The sequence below is a fragment of the Phyllobates terribilis genome, unplaced genomic scaffold (assembly GCF_046119375.1).
Source record: "Phyllobates terribilis strain yellow unplaced genomic scaffold, ASM4611937v1 Scaffold_142__1_contigs__length_4687701, whole genome shotgun sequence".
NCBI lineage: Eukaryota > Metazoa > Chordata > Amphibia > Anura > Dendrobatidae > Phyllobates > Phyllobates terribilis.
Window position 1 is genome coordinate 2989220 of NW_027362902.1, and position 17016 is coordinate 3006235.

The following is a 17016-nucleotide window of genomic DNA, read 5'->3' on the forward strand; positions in this document are numbered from 1 at the left end:
GCCCAGTGGTCTGATCAGGTTCATCGGACAGGTAAATCCGTTGCTCTTAGTTACCTAAGTAAAATTTTTACATTTTCTAATGATGGCTGAACTCAAAGGTATTTCCCTCAACGTGAGAGGCATAAAATCTAACATGAGAAGAACTGCTCTTTTTAATTTTTTTACGTGTTTTACTGCATCTGTATTTTTTCTGCAAGAATGTAATATCCCACATGAAATGTCATATCAAAAATATAAAGATGAGTGGAAGTGTGGGCCATCTGTCTGGTCCGGATCAAATGCTGCAGGATCAGCGGGTGTAGCCATACTTTTTAAAGGGAACGTTTTAATTGATTTTATTCAGGAAATTTTACCAGGTCGTATTTTATTAGTGAAAGCTTTTATTGATGGTATTAGATGGCAGTTTTTAAATTTTTATGGATCCCCAGAGAAAAATGAAAGAGCCGAAATGCTTGATCTTTTACCATTATTTATTAATAACTCTGAACCTTTTATCTTAGCAGGGGATTTTAATTGTGTTTTAAAAGGTGAAAACCGGCGCTCCAGCTCTGTAAGCAGGAACTACGATAAAACCTCAGGTATGCTACATGATATAGTCAAAGATGCTAAATTGATAGACATATATAAAGAGTGTCATAGTAACAGCCCAGAGGACGCCGGTTTCACTTGGAGCAATGCTAATTGTAGCTCTAGGATTGATTTTATTTTTGGTTCAGATAAAACAATACCTGCCAAATGTGAAGTTTTAACTAATATATTTTCAGACCATAAACTTTTATCCTTTACCATAAAAGTAAATGATAACAAAAAATGTGGTAAGAAAAGCTGGAAAATGAACGTATCCCTTTTAACCGACCCGCAGATTTTATCAGATTTTATTGAGTTTTATAGGAAATGTAGAAAAGGGAAAAAAACAAATGAGACTATGAGTGTATGGTGGGATAGAATGAAAGTAAAAATAAAAGACTTTTTTATTAAAAAGAGTATATGTAGAGCCAAAGAAAAATATGAAGAATATAGAATTTTAAATACCCGCCTACAAACATTATTTAAGCTCAGAGACAATGGGATAGATGTACAACTTGATATTTCAAACTTAAAAGAAGAGATTTCAAAATGGCTAGAACAAAAAGGAAAAGAGATAATTTTTCGTTCTAGAGTACAACATATAGAAGAAAATGAAAAGTGTTCCAGATATTTTTTTAGGAAAAATAAAAAAGAAAAAGTGATAATTGACCATATAGATGGTGAGAATAATATAAAAAATATGCTGGGTAAAGTTGAGGTTTTTTTTTCTAATCTTTTTAATGGAAAAAATATAGATAATAAATTAATGGATGATTCGCTGCAAGGACTAACAGCTGTTTTAGATCCTGCATCCCAAGAGTTTTTATCCCAAGTTTTAACGGAACAAGAAGTGTTAAAAACTATTAAAAGTTTTAAAACTGGAAAGGTCCCTGGTCCTGATGGCATCCCAATAGAATTTTATGTATGTTTTTATGATATTTTAAAAGATGATTTGTTTTATTTGTTTACTGAGGTTTTTAATAATAAGGTTTTATTAAATTCCTGGAAGAAAGGTGAAGTCTCCCTCCTATACAAAAAAGGTGATAAATCAAAATTAGAAAACTGGAGACCAATAACACTTTTAAATTGTGACTATAAAATAATGGCTAAAATTTGTGCAAATCGTCTAAAAGAAGTCATCAGCAAAGTTATTCATTCTAATCAAGTGTGTGGGGTGCCGGGGCGCAGTATATGGGACAATCTGAATTTAGTGAAAGACTGTATTGAGGATGTGAAAGACAGAAAGGGGAAAATGGCGATTTTATCTATTGATTTTGAAAAAGCATTTGACCGTGTCTCACACTTTTATCTTTTTAAAGTTTTAGAGAAAATGGGCATACCAGAAGGGTTTTTACTATCGCTTAAAGCATTTTACAAGGATTGTACAAGTAAGATTTTAGTGAATGGTTTTAAGACACAAGAGGTATTTTTACGGTCAGGGGTGAAACAGGGATGCCCTCTGTCCCCCCTACTGTTTATCTGTGCACTGGAACCAATGTTATGTGCAATACGCCAAAATAAACAGATATGCGGTGTCCCTCTGCCTGGAAGCGGTGGTTTGGAGGCCAAGGTTGTAGGCTACATGGATGACGTGGCGGTCTTGTGTACAGATGCACCATCACTTACGGCCACTCTCCATCAAGTGCAATCCTTTTGCCTAGCTTCTGGTTTTAAAATCAATTTTAATAAGTGTAACATTTTAAGTGTTGGGGGGATGATTTTACGTGATGTACCAATTAATGTCTCCGAATCCATTTCCATTTTAGGTATATCATTCACTGAAAATAATGATGGTTATAATAGTTGGGAAACAGTTACACAGAAAGTAAATACGAAAATATGTATGTGGAACATGAGGAGACTTACAATGGAGGGTAAAGTATTGGTTTTAAAGATGGTGATTTTACCTCTTTTATTGTATCTTAGCATGGTTTTCCCCCCGCCTGTTAATGTTTTAAAAAAGATAACCAAAACCTGTTTTACCTTCTTTTGGAACTCAAAAATGGAAAAGCTGAAAAGAGAAATCGTGATGAAATCAAAAGTAAAAGGTGGTAAAGATTTTCCAGATTTTAATAGGTTTCTTTTAATCCATCTGTTCGTTTACTGTTTTAATGCCCTTTTTAAGAATCACTATTGGTCCTTTTTTATGCGTTTTAATACAGGATTTTTTATGAGAAAGTTTGGATGGTATGAAGTTAATATATCTGTGCCCCATGCTTTTAATTTGTTGACGCATTATGAGATTTTAAGGAAAATAGTGTCCGATTTTAATTTAGGGACTAAGAAAATAGAGGAATTAAGAAATAGTAAGAAACTAATTAAAGAAATACGTAAAAGTGAGGAAATATGTAATGTTGACAGATATGATGATGACAAATCTATGTCTATCTGGAAAATGATTAACGTTTTCTATCTTTTTAATGAACAGAGAGATCTGGCTTGGAGTTGCATGCACCGCTGTCTTCCTTGCCGGGCATTCCAATACAGAAGAGGATTTGTGAGGTCTGCCATCTGCCCAAGAGCCGGATGCCAAGAAGAGGAAACGGTGGAACATCTATTATGGACATGTAATTTTGCAAAGGATTTCTGGAGAAGACTGCTCCCCCTACTGGAAAGGGTGGCAGACCTCAAGGACTTTACATATAAAACTGTGCTATACGGACTTATGGAATGCCCCACAATGGACCAGTACACAATGGCTTGGAAGACAGTGAACTGCGCCAAGTCATCTCTCTGGAAAGCGCGCAACATTGCTATTTTTAAACAAGATGTTTTATCAGTGAATGATGTTTTAAGTTTATGTTTATGTGAAATGTATACTTATTATTTAATTGACAAAAAGAAGAATGTACATATTTCCAAAAAATGGCTTGTTGACCAATGGAACCTAATTATTTAAAATCTTTGTATTTTTTTGTTTTGTAAATTTCATTTGTCTTTTAACGTTTGGTATTTGTTAAATTATGCTTGTAATTTGTTAAAGTTTTAATAAACGGTTTTATCCCTCTGCAGGGGATAGCCAAATTAAAAAAAAAATCTGTTCTTATCAGTTTAATATCTGATACGTCCCCTATCTGGGGACCATATATTAAATGGATTTTTAGAACAGGGAGATGGAAAAAGAGCTTGCTCTGTCCACTCCACGCATTGACCTGGTATTGCAGTATCTCCAGGACCGGTGCACCCCTTCTTTAATGCAGTTTCTAAAATCAGAAAGTATTGAATTCAATGTTTTTTGTTCATTTTGCTTGTTTCTCGGATTTTGGGATGGACTCTTTGGCTTTGCTTTTCTTCTCCTTATTGGATTTTTCATGTTCAAAGTTGCAGAAGCCAGATGACAAGCTCATTTTGGTTCAACTTCAGCAACTGTGCATTGCATTGCCATGTAATGTAACGCAATGCTATCTTTCTAGCTCTCCCTCTTTACTTCCTTTTGGATAAACAGACATATTAGGCAAGCATTTTGGAGCTTTCACCTAAATAACTACAGGTGGTGAGATAAGCTGCACAATATAATTGACCTTTCAGTATATTGTTGCACACACACCATCTATTTAGCAAATGCCCTTGTTATCAACAGCAGCCTTTTAAACTCACCTGAGCTAACAGGTATGTGCGCTGGTTACTCTGCTGCGCTTAAAATTTCTTTTTTGGTTTGCTACAATGCCTTTTCTGAAACGTTGTCTCCCTCTGCTGGAACACTGACTTCTTTCAATTAATGCCTGCAGACTATAAAAGAGAACCCAACCCAAAAAGTTTGGTTGATTAGTCTGTGGCATTCTGTTAAACTGTTGCTTATGGCGGTCTCTGTGAGCTTCTCAGCGACATTCAGCCAGCCAGGTATCCTGCCTGCAGTAGATGGAATGTGGCAATGGAACGCTGGCTGCGCGTGTCATAATAGGCTCTGAGCCTTTATATACCTGCGCACAGCAGCAGCCACCTTCAGTCTGCTGCTGGACAGCCAGCAGCAGCAGGAGAGGTAAGTAATCAGCAGCCCTCCTGCTAAGGGTAGACAGCTGCTCGTTCCACCCCACCCCCCGCCTTAATTGGTTCTCCTCCCTTCCAACGGTGTTGAGGCGGGTGGGAACAGCAGGGGGTGAGGGTGCTGTGTTTAAAGAGGTGGAGTTATGCAGATCTAAAACGCGTGGATTGCAGCAGCAGCAAGCCGAAAAGTGCAGGCATGTAAGGGATCTAGAGGTTGACAACATGTCTTCTTAACGGGAGTCCAGGAGCTCATCTCCACAAATGGACTCTTCAGGATCCTTGGGTGGCTCCGTAGTTCGAAACCAATTCTGGTTATCGCTTCTCGGCCTTTTGGCTAAGATCAAGTGTAGTATCTGTTCTTATCAGTTTAATATCTGATACGTCCCCTATCTGGGGACCATATATTAAATGGATTTTTAGAACAGGGAGATGGAAAAAGAGCTTGCTCTGTCCACTCCACGCATTGACCTGGTATTGCAGTATCTCCAGGACCGGTGCACCCCTTCTTTAATGCAGTTTCTAAAATCAGAAAGTATTGAATTCAATGTTTTTTGTTCATTTTGCTTGTTTGTCGGATTTTGGGATGGACTCTTTGGCTTTGCTTTTCTTCTCCTCATTGGATTTTTCATGTTCAAAGTTGCAGAAGCCAGATGACAAGCTCATTTTGGTTCAACTTCAGCAACTGTGCATTGCATTGCCATGTAATGTAACGCAATGCTATCTTTCTAGCTCTCCCTCTTTACTTCCTTTTGGATAAACAGACATATTAGGCAAGCATTATGGAGCTTTCACCTAAATAATTACAGGTGGTGAGATAAGCTGCACAATATAATTGACCTTTCAGTATATTGTTGCACACACACCATCCATTTAGCAAATGCCCTTGTTATCAACAGCAGCCTTTTAAACTCACCTGAGCTAACAGGTATGTGCGCTGGTTACTCTGCTGCGCTTAAAATTTCTTTTTTGGTTTGCTACAATGCCTTTTCTGAAACGTTGTCTCCCTCTGCTGGAACACTGACTTCTTTCAATTAATGCCTGCAGACTATAAAAGAGAACCCAACCCAAAAAGTTTGGTTGATTAGTCTGTGGCATTCTGTTAAACTGTTGCTTATGGCGGTCTCTGTGAGCTTCTCAGCGACATTCAGCCAGCCAGGTATCCTGCCTGCAGTAGATGGAATGTGGCAATGGAACGCTGGCTGCGCGTGTCATAATAGGCTCTGAGCCTTTATATACCTGCGCACAGCAGCAGCCACCTTCAGTCTGCTGCTGGACAGCCAGCAGCAGCAGGAGAGGTAAGTAATCAGCAGCCCTCCTGCTAAGGGTAGACAGCTGCTCGTTCCACCCCACCCCCCGCCTTAATTGGTTCTCCTCCCTTCCAACGGTGTTGAGGCGGGTGGGAACAGCAGGGGGTGAGGGTGCTGTGTTTAAAGAGGTGGAGTTATGCAGATCTAAAACGCGTGGATTGCAGCAGCAGCAAGCCGAAAAGTGCAGGCATGTAAGGGATCTAGAGGTTGACAACATGTCTTCTTAACGGGAGTCCAGGAGCTCATCTCCACAAATGGACTCTTCAGGATCCTTGGGTGGCTCCGTAGTTCGAAACCAATTCTGGTTATCGCTTCTCGGCCTTTTGGCTAAGATCAAGTGTAGTATCTGTTCTTATCAGTTTAATATCTGATACGTCCCCTATCTGGGGACCATATATTAAATGGATTTTTAGAACAGGGAGATGGAAAAAGAGCTTGCTCTGTCCACTCCACGCATTGACCTGGTATTGCAGTATCTCCAGGACCGGTGCACCCCTTCTTTAATGCAGTTTCTAAAATCAGAAAGTATTGAATTCAATGTTTTTTGTTCATTTTGCTTGTTTGTCGGATTTTGGGATGGACTCTTTGGCTTTGCTTTTCTTCTCCTCATTGGATTTTTCATGTTCAAAGTTGCAGAAGCCAGATGACAAGCTCATTTTGGTTCAACTTCAGCAACTGTGCATTGCATTGCCATGTAATGTAACGCAATGCTATCTTTCTAGCTCTCCCTCTTTACTTCCTTTTGGATAAACAGACATATTAGGCAAGCATTATGGAGCTTTCACCTAAATAATTACAGGTGGTGAGATAAGCTGCACAATATAATTGACCTTTCAGTATATTGTTGCACACACACCATCCATTTAGCAAATGCCCTTGTTATCAACAGCAGCCTTTTAAACTCACCTGAGCTAACAGGTATGTGCGCTGGTTACTCTGCTGCGCTTAAAATTTCTTTTTTGGTTTGCTACAATGCCTTTTCTGAAACGTTGTCTCCCTCTGCTGGAACACTGACTTCTTTCAATTAATGCCTGCAGACTATAAAAGAGAACCCAACCCAAAAAGTTTGGTTGATTAGTCTGTGGCATTCTGTTAAACTGTTGCTTATGGCGGTCTCTGTGAGCTTCTCAGCGACATTCAGCCAGCCAGGTATCCTGCCTGCAGTAGATGGAATGTGGCAATGGAACGCTGGCTGCGCGTGTCATAATAGGCTCTGAGCCTTTATATACCTGCGCACAGCAGCAGCCACCTTCAGTCTGCTGCTGGACAGCCAGCAGCAGCAGGAGAGGTAAGTAATCAGCAGCCCTCCTGCTAAGGGTAGACAGCTGCTCGTTCCACCCCACCCCCCGCCTTAATTGGTTCTCCTCCCTTCCAACGGTGTTGAGGCGGGTGGGAACAGCAGGGGGTGAGGGTGCTGTGTTTAAAGAGGTGGAGTTATGCAGATCTAAAACGCGTGGATTGCAGCAGCAGCAAGCCGAAAAGTGCAGGCATGTAAGGGATCTAGAGGTTGACAACATGTCTTCTTAACGGGAGTCCAGGAGCTCATCTCCACAAATGGACTCTTCAGGATCCTTGGGTGGCTCCGTAGTTCGAAACCAATTCTGGTTATCGCTTCTCGGCCTTTTGGCTAAGATCAAGTGTAGTATCTGTTCTTATCAGTTTAATATCTGATACGTCCCCTATCTGGGGACCATATATTAAATGGATTTTTAGAACAGGGAAATGGAAAAAGAGCTTGCTCTGTCCACTCCACGCATTGACCTGGTATTGCAGTATCTCCAGGACCGGTGCACCCCTTCTTTAATGCAGTTTCTAAAATCAGAAAGTATTGAATTCAATGTTTTTTGTTCATTTTGCTTGTTTGTCGGATTTTGGGATGGACTCTTTGGCTTTGCTTTTCTTCTCCTCATTGGATTTTTCATGTTCAAAGTTGCAGAAGCCAGATGACAAGCTCATTTTGGTTCAACTTCAGCAACTGTGCATTGCATTGCCATGTAATGTAACGCAATGCTATCTTTCTAGCTCTCCCTCTTTACTTCCTTTTGGATAAACAGACATATTAGGCAAGCATTATGGAGCTTTCACCTAAATAACTACAGGTGGTGAGATAAGCTGCACAATATAATTGACCTTTCAGTATATTGTTGCACACACACCATCCATTTAGCAAATGCCCTTGTTATCAACAGCAGCCTTTTAAACTCACCTGAGCTAACAGGTATGTGCGCTGGTTACTCTGCTGCGCTTAAAATTTCTTTTTTGGTTTGCTACAATGCCTTTTCTGAAACGTTGTCTCCCTCTGCTGGAACACTGACTTCTTTCAATTAATGCCTGCAGACTATAAAAGAGAACCCAACCCAAAAAGTTTGGTTGATTAGTCTGTGGCATTCTGTTAAACTGTTGCTTATGGCGGTCTCTGTGAGCTTCTCAGCGACATTCAGCCAGCCAGGTATCCTGCCTGCAGTAGATGGAATGTGGCAATGGAACGCTGGCTGCGCGTGTCATAATAGGCTCTGAGCCTTTATATACCTGCGCACAGCAGCAGCCACCTTCAGTCTGCTGCTGGACAGCCAGCAGCAGCAGGAGAGGTAAGTAATCAGCAGCCCTCCTGCTAAGGGTAGACAGCTGCTCGTTCCACCCCACCCCCCGCCTTAATTGGTTCTCCTCCCTTCCAACGGTGTTGAGGCGGGTGGGAACAGCAGGGGGTGAGGGTGCTGTGTTTAAAGAGGTGGAGTTATGCAGATCTAAAACGCGTGGATTGCAGCAGCAGCAAGCCGAAAAGTGCAGGCATGTAAGGGATCTAGAGGTTGACAACATGTCTTCTTAACGGGAGTCCAGGAGCTCATCTCCACAAATGGACTCTTCAGGATCCTTGGGTGGCTCCGTAGTTCGAAACCAATTCTGGTTATCGCTTCTCGGCCTTTTGGCTACGATCAAGTGCTTTATTGCAGGAGATTGTGGTTGAAGGGCACTCGGGTACCCCTCTCCTTGGCCTGGCAGGATAGTCCACTTTGGTGGACTTAACCTGCTTGCTGCTATTAGGGAGAGGGCTTAGTCCCAGGGTAACGAGTTGCGATCCCCCAGCTTCCAGGTGTTTTTCGCTGCAAGAACACTGGGAGCGCAGATTGCAAGCGGCTGCAATTTGCAACCTTGTTGCCTTTTTCCATGGAGGTTGACCCTAACCTCGTGCCTCTTTATGCGAGGCTAAAAAACTCTATCCGAGTTCACTTCACGGCGGGTGGCTCGGATATGAGGAAATTAGGGTATGTAGTCCAGGACGTGCTCAGGAACCTTCTTGGCGTACAAAGGAATGAAATTCTCTCCATCCAGGATTATCCCAGAAGAGGTGACTATGACATCACATTCACCGGAGAAGGTATTTTTAGAGATGTACTAGAAAAGTTAAAAAAAGTTGAAAATAGTCCTGTTTTGAAAGGGATACAAATTGTTGAGCACGTCCTGGATGAGGTAAGACTGGTTATTGTAAAAATATTTTCGCCCTTTGTTTCTGCTCCAGAAGTAATGTCATTTCTAGCAATTTATTTTAAAAGTGTTAAATGTATTGGGAAGATATTAAACGAATATAACATATGGACATCTAAGTGGAAATTCCTTGTGAAGTGTACAAGAGATCCAAATACACCAGGTGGTATACGGCTCCCCCCTGCCCGTTTCAAAATTGGGCAAACAAATGGGGATTTCTTCTTTTCTGGGATGCCAGTATATTGCAGAAATTGTGGGCGCTATGGTCATTCAAAAGAAAACTGTCATGTATCATGTAGAAATTGTGCTAGTGAAGAACATGAGACAAAAGAATGCCCTAAGGAAAAGAAATGCAGTTTTTGCCAGACTCCAGGTCACTTTTATTTTTCTTGCCCTCACAGATTTCGGGAAGATGAGCAAAAGGGGAAGTCCAAGACGTCCGACCAAGGACCAAAAGATCAGACCACCCCTCAGGAGGAGGAACAACAACCTGGAGCCTCTGGAGACAATAAGGGCGTACCAAATAGTGAAGTGTCTCCAGAGTCTATGACAGGTAAAATACCAAATCCCAAAACCTGGCTGCAGGACCTGCGGGAGTCCAAAAGGAGGGCTGAGAAGGAGCAGAAGGGCACTACTGGTAAGGTCAAAAGGGACCGGCAAAAGGCCGACACAGAAGCCCATGCCCAGTCTGGGTCTCCTAGTGCTGAGGGCGCTGAGTGGATAAAGGTGGGTCCTAAGAAAAAGAAAAAGGGTGGTTCGGAGGAGGCAGCAGGAGGTGAACAGATGGACACTTCTCCAGAAGGGGACGTGGACGCTGGACCCTCAGGGGTTTCGGTCTCCGCTGCTACAGGTGGGGACCGGGATCTTGCTGCCTCTGAAGAGTCAGAGGCTCTGCCTTGTGCGCAACCTCCTCCTTTAGGACGACCTTCTACAGGTCAAACAGGGGCGGCGGAACCCCTCGGGGACCCACCTGATGAGGAACTGCATGGCCAGCCAATGGAGACCCAGCGGGTTCTGCCAGCCAGCCCTCCGAGCTATGCCAGTGTAGCGTCGGGTTTATATAAATGTGGTAATCTTTCCTCCTCCACGGAGACTCTCGTGACGATACTATCAGATGAGGAGGGAGGCGCAAGCCCAGTGGTCTGATCAGGTTCATCGGACAGGTAAATCCGTTGCTCTTAGTTACCTAAGTAAAATTTCTACATTTTCTAATGATGGCTGAACTCAAAGGTATTTCCCTCAACGTGAGAGGCATAAAATCTAACACGAGAAGAACTGCTCTTTTTAATTTTTTTACGTGTTTTACTGCATCTGTATTTTTTCTGCAAGAATGTAATATCCCACATGAAATGTCATATCAAAAATATAAAGATGAGTGGAAGTGTGGGCCATCTGTCTGGTCCGGATCGAATGCTGCAGGATCAGCGGGTGTAGCCATACTTTTTAAAGGGAACGTTTTAATTGATTTTATTCAGGAAATTTTACCAGGTCGTATTTTATTAGTGAAAGCTTTTATTGATGGTATTAGATGGCAGTTTTTAAATTTTTATGGATCCCCAGAGAAAAATGAAAGAGCCGAAATGCTTGATCTTTTACCATTATTTATTAATAACTCTGAACCTTTTATCTTAGCAGGGGATTTTAATTGTGTTTTAAAAGGTGAAAACCGGCGCTCCAGCTCTGTAAGCAGGAACTACGATAAAACCTCAGGTATGCTACATGATATAGTCAAAGATGCTAAATTGATAGACATATATAAAGAGTGTCATAGTGACAGCCCAGAGGACGCCGGTTTCACTTGGAGCAATGCTAATTGTAGCTCTAGGATTGATTTTATTTTTGGTTCAGATAAAACAATACCTGCCAAATGTGAAGTTTTAACTAATATATTTTCAGACCATAAACTTTTATCCTTTACCATAAAAGTAAATGACAACAAAAAATGTGGTAAGAAAAGCTGGAAAATGAACGTATCCCTTTTAACCGACCCGCAGATTTTATCAGATTTTATTGAGTTTTATAGGAAATGTAGAAAAGGGAAAAAAACAAATGAGACTATGAGTGTATGGTGGGATAGAATGAAAGTAAAAATAAAAGACTTTTTTATTAAAAAGAGTATATGTAGAGCCAAAGAAAAATATGAAGAATATAGAATTTTAAATACCCGCCTACAAACATTATTTAAGCTCAGAGACAATGGGATAGATGTACAACTTGATATTTCAAACTTAAAAGAAGAGATTTCAAAATGGCTAGAACAAAAAGGAAAAGAGATAATTTTTCGTTCTAGAGTACAACATATAGAAGAAAATGAAAAGTGTTCCAGATATTTTTTTAGGAAAAATAAAAAAGAAAAAGTGATAATTGACCATATAGATGGTGAGAATAATATAAAAAATATGCTGGGTAAAGTTGAGGTTTTTTTTTCTAATCTTTTTAATGGAAAAAATATAGATAATAAATTAATGGATGATTCGCTGCAAGGACTAACAGCTGTTTTAGATCCCGCATCCCAAGAGTTTTTATCCCAAGTTTTAACGGAACAAGAAGTGTTAAAAACTATTAAAAGTTTTAAAACTGGAAAGGTCCCTGGTCCTGATGGCATCCCAATAGAATTTTATGTATGTTTTTATGATATTTTAAAAGATGATTTGTTTTATTTGTTTACTGAGGTTTTTAATAATAAGGTTTTATTAAATTCCTGGAAGAAAGGTGAAGTCTCCCTCCTATACAAAAAAGGCGATAAATCAAAATTAGAAAACTGGAGACCAATAACACTTTTAAATTGTGACTATAAAATAATGGCTAAAATTTGTGCAAATCGTCTAAAAGAAGTCATCAGCAAAGTTATTCATTCTAATCAAGTGTGTGGGGTGCCGGGGCGCAGTATATGGGACAATCTGAATTTAGTGAAAGACTGTATTGAGGATGTGAAAGACAGAAAGGGGAAAATGGCGATTTTATCTATTGATTTTGAAAAAGCATTTGACCGTGTCTCACACTTTTATCTTTTTAAAGTTTTAGAGAAAATGGGCATACCAGAAGGGTTTTTACTATCGCTTAAAGCATTTTACAAGGATTGTACAAGTAAGATTTTAGTGAATGGTTTTAAGACACAAGAGGTATTTTTACGGTCAGGGGTGAAACAGGGATGCCCTCTGTCCCACCTACTGTTTATCTGTGCACTGGAACCAATGTTATGTGCAATACGCCAAAATAAACAGATATGCGGTGTCCCTCTGCCTGGAAGCGGTGGTTTGGAGGCCAAGGTTGTAGGCTACATGGATGACGTGGCGGTCTTGTGTACAGATGCACCATCACTTACGGCCACTCTCCATCAAGTGCAATCCTTTTGTCTAGCTTCTGGTTTTAAAATCAATTTTAATAAGTGTAACATTTTAAGTGTTGGGGGGATGATTTTACGTGATGTACCAATTAATGTCTCCGAATCCATTTCCATTTTAGGTATATCATTCACTGAAAATAATGATGGTTATAATAGTTGGGAAACAGTTACACAGAAAATAAATACGAAAATATGTATGTGGAACATGAGGAGACTTACAATGGAGGGTAAAGTATTGGTTTTAAAGATGGTGATTTTACCTCTTTTATTGTATCTTAGCATGGTTTTCCCCCCGCCTGTTAATGTTTTAAAAAAGATAACCAAAACCTGTTTTACCTTCTTTTGGAACTCAAAAATGGAAAAGCTGAAAAGAGAAATCATGATGAAATCAAAAGTAAAAGGTGGTAAAGATTTTCCAGATTTTAATAGGTTTCTTTTAATCCATCTGTTCGTTTACTGTTTTAATGCCCTTTTTAAGAATCACTATTGGTCCTTTTTTATGCGTTTTAATACAGGATTTTTTATGAGAAAGTTTGGATGGTATGAAGTTAATATATCTGTGCCCCATGCTTTTAATTTGTCGACGCATTATGAGATTTTAAGGAAAATAGTGTCCGATTTTAATTTAGGGACTAAGAAAATAGAGGAATTAAGAAATAGTAAGAAACTAATTAAAGAAATACGTAAAAGTGAGGAAATATGTAATGTTGACAGATATGATGATGACAAATCTATGTCTATCTGGAAAATGATTAACGTTTTTTATCTTTTTAATGAACAGAGAGATCTGGCTTGGAGTTGCATGCACCGCTGTCTTCCTTGCCGGGCATTCCAATACAGAAGAGGATTTGTGAGGTCTGCCATCTGCCCAAGAGCCGGATGCCAAGACGAGGAAACGGTGGAACATCTATTATGGACATGTAATTTTGCAAAGGATTTCTGGAGAAGACTGCTCCCCCTACTGGAAAGGGTGGCAGACCTCAAGGACTTTACATATAAAACTGTGCTATACGGACTTATGGAATGCCCCACAATGGACCAGTACACAATGGCTTGGAAGACAGTGAACTGCGCCAAGTCATCTCTCTGGAAAGCGCGCAACATTGCTATTTTTAAACAAGATGTTTTATCAGTGAATGATGTTTTAAGTTTATGTTTATGTGAAATGTATACTTATTATTTAATTGACAAAAAGAAGAATGTACATATTTCCAAAAAATGGCTTGTTGACCAATGGAACCTAATTATTTAAAATCTTTGTATTTTTTTGTTTTGTAAATTTCATTTGTCTTTTAACATTTTGGTATTTGTTTAATTATGCTTGTAATTTGTTAAAGTTTTAATAAACGGTTTTATCCCTCTGCAGGGGATAGCCAAATTAAAAAAAAAAAAATCTGTTCTTATCAGATTAATATCTGATACGTCCCCTATCTGGGGACCATATATTAAATGGATTTTTAGAACAGGGAGATGGAAAAAGAGCTTGCTCTGTCCACTCCACGCATTGACCTGGTATTGCAGTATCTCCAGGACCGGTGCACCCCTTCTTTAATGCAGTTTCTAAAATCAGAAAGTATTGAATTCAATGTTTTTTGTTCATTTTGCTTGTTTGTCGGATTTTGGGATGGACTCTTTGGCTTTGCTTTTCTTCTCCTCATTGGATTTTTCATGTTCAAAGTTGCAGAAGCCAGATGACAAGCTCATTTTGGTTCAACTTCAGCAACTGTGCATTGCATTGCCATGTAATGTAACGCAATGCTATCTTTCTAGCTCTCCCTCTTTACTTCCTTTTGGATAAACAGACATATTAGGCAAGCATTTTGGAGCTTTCACCTAAATAACTACAGGTGGTGAGGTAAGCTGCACAATATAATTGACCTTTCAGTATATTGTTGCACACACACCATCTATTTAGCAAATGCCCTTGTTATCAACAGCAGCCTTTTAAACTCACCTGAGCTAACAGGTATGTGCGCTGGTTACTCTGCTGCGCTTAAAATTTCTTTTTTGGTTTGCTACAATGCCTTTTCTGAAACGTTGTCTCCCTCTGCTGGAACACTGACTTCTTTCAATTAATGCCTGCAGACAATAAAAGAGAACCCAACCCAAAAAGTTTGGTTGATTAGTCTGTGGCATTCTGTTAAACTGTTGCTTATGGCGGTCTCTGTGAGCTTCTCAGCGACATTCAGCCAGCCAGGTATCCTGCCTGCAGTAGATGGAATGTGGCAATGGAACGCTGGCTGCGCGTGTCATAATAGGCTCTGAGCCTTTATATACCTGCGCACAGCAGCAGCCACCTTCAGTCTGCTGCTGGACAGCCAGCAGCAGCAGGAGAGGTAAGTAATCAGCAGCCCTCCTGCTAAGGGTAGACAGCTGCTCGTTCCACCCCACCCCCCGCCTTAATTGGTTCTCCTCCCTTCCAACGGTGTTGAGGTGGGTGGGAACAGCAGGGGGTGAGGGTGCTGTGTTTAAAGAGGTGGAGTTATGCAGATCTAAAACGCGTGGATTGCAGCAGCAGCAAGCCGAAAAGTGCAGGCATGTAAGGGATCTAGAGGTTGACAACATGTCTTCTTAACGGGAGTCCAGGAGCTCATCTCCACAAATGGACTCTTCAGGATCCTTGGGTGGCTCCGTAGTTCGAAACCAATTCTGGTTATCGCTTCTCGGCCTTTTGGCTAAGATCAAGTGTAGTATCTGTTCTTATCAGCTTAATATCTGATACGTCCCCTATCTGGGGACCATATATTAAATGGATTTTTAGAACAGGGAGATGGAAAAAGAGCTTGCTCTGTCCACTCCACGCATTGACCTGGTATTGCAGTATCTCCAGGACCGGTGCACCCCTTCTTTAATGCAGTTTCTAAAATCAGAAAGTATTGAATTCAATGTTTTTTGTTCATTTTGCTTGTTTGTCGGATTTTGGGATGGACTCTTTGGCTTTGCTTTTCTTCTCCTCATTGGATTTTTCATGTTCAAAGTTGCAGAAGCCAGATGACAAGCTCATTTTGGTTCAACTTCAGCAACTGTGCATTGCATTGCCATGTAATGTAACGCAATGCTATCTTTCTAGCTCTCCCTCTTTACTTCCTTTTGGATAAACAGACATATTAGCCAAGCATTTTGGAGCTTTCACCTAAATAACTACAGGTGGTGAGATAAGCTGCACAATATAATTGACCTTTCAGTATATTGTTGCACACACACCATCTATTTAGCAAATGCCCTTGTTATCAACAGCAGCCTTTTAAACTCACCTGAGCTAACAGGTATGTGCGCTGGTTACTCTGCTGCGCTTAAAATTTCTTTTTTGGTTTGCTACAATGCCTTTTCTGAAACGTTGTCTCCCTCTGCTGGAACACTGACTTCTTTCAATTAATGCCTGCAGACTATAAAAGAGAACCCAACCCAAAAAGTTTGGTTGATTAGTCTGTGGCATTCTGTTAAACTGTTGCTTATGGCAGTCTCTGTGAGCTTCTCAGCGACATTCAGCCAGCCAGGTATCCTGCCTGCAGTAGATGGAATGTGGCAATGGAACGCTGGCTGCGCGTGTCATAATAGGCTCTGAGCCTTTATATACCTGCGCACAGCAGCAGCCACCTTCAGTCTGCTGCTGGACAGCCAGCAGCAGCAGGAGAGGTAAGTAATCAGCAGCCCTCCTGCTAAGGGTAGACAGCTGCTCGTTTCACCCCACCCCCCGCCTTAATTGGTTCTCCTCCCTTCCAACGGTGTTGAGGCGGGTGGGAACAGCAGGGGGTGAGGGTGCTGTGTTTAAAGAGGTGGAGTTATGCAGATCTAAAACGCGTGGATTGCAGCAGCAGCAAGCCGAAAAGTGCAGGCATGTAAGGGATCTAGAGGTTGACAACATGTCTTCTTAACGGGAGTCCAGGAGCTCATCTCCACAAATGGACTCTTCAGGATCCTTGGGTGGCTCCGTAGTTCGAAACCAATTCTGGTTATCGCTTCTCGGCCTTTTGGCTACGATCAAGTGCTTTATTGCAGGAGATTGTGGTTGAAGGGCACTCGGGTACCCCTCTCCTTGGCCTGGCAGGATCGTCCACTTTGGTGGACTTAACCTGCTTGCTGCTATTAGGGAGAGGGCTTAGTCCCAGGGTAACGAGTTGCGATCCCCCAGCTTCCAGGTGTTTTTCGCTGCAAGAACACTGGGAGCGCAGATTGCAAGCGGCTGCAACTTGCAACCTTGTTGCGTTTTTCCATGGAGGTTGACCCTAACCTCGTGCCTCTTTATGCGAGGCTAAAAAACTCTATCCGAGTTCACTTCACGGCGGGTGGCTCGGATATGAGGAAATTAGGGTATGTAGTCCAGGACGT

The 17016-nt window shown here is 41.0% G+C and overlaps 6 non-coding genes across 6 annotated transcripts; all 6 read left to right on the forward strand.

Moving 5' to 3' along the window:
- The first annotated feature begins 3567 nt into the window (after positions 1–3567).
- Positions 3568–3756, forward strand: LOC141206237 (U2 spliceosomal RNA). The gene has a single exon (XR_012276899.1). It is a non-coding gene; the product is annotated as a U2 spliceosomal RNA (small nuclear RNA).
- A 1109-nt stretch (positions 3757–4865) lies between these two features.
- LOC141205942 (U2 spliceosomal RNA) lies at positions 4866–5056 on the forward strand. The gene has a single exon (XR_012276613.1). It is a non-coding gene; the product is annotated as a U2 spliceosomal RNA (small nuclear RNA).
- A 1109-nt stretch (positions 5057–6165) lies between these two features.
- On the forward strand, positions 6166–6356 carry LOC141205943 (U2 spliceosomal RNA). Its single transcript, XR_012276614.1, has one exon. It is a non-coding gene; the product is annotated as a U2 spliceosomal RNA (small nuclear RNA).
- Positions 6357–7465: 1109 nt separating this feature from the next.
- On the forward strand, positions 7466–7656 carry LOC141206084 (U2 spliceosomal RNA). The gene has a single exon (XR_012276750.1). It is a non-coding gene; the product is annotated as a U2 spliceosomal RNA (small nuclear RNA).
- A 6385-nt stretch (positions 7657–14041) lies between these two features.
- LOC141206318 (U2 spliceosomal RNA) lies at positions 14042–14233 on the forward strand. Its single transcript, XR_012276953.1, has one exon. It is a non-coding gene; the product is annotated as a U2 spliceosomal RNA (small nuclear RNA).
- Positions 14234–15342: 1109 nt separating this feature from the next.
- On the forward strand, positions 15343–15533 carry LOC141206034 (U2 spliceosomal RNA). Its single transcript, XR_012276700.1, has one exon. It is a non-coding gene; the product is annotated as a U2 spliceosomal RNA (small nuclear RNA).
- Positions 15534–17016: the final 1483 nt, after the last annotated feature.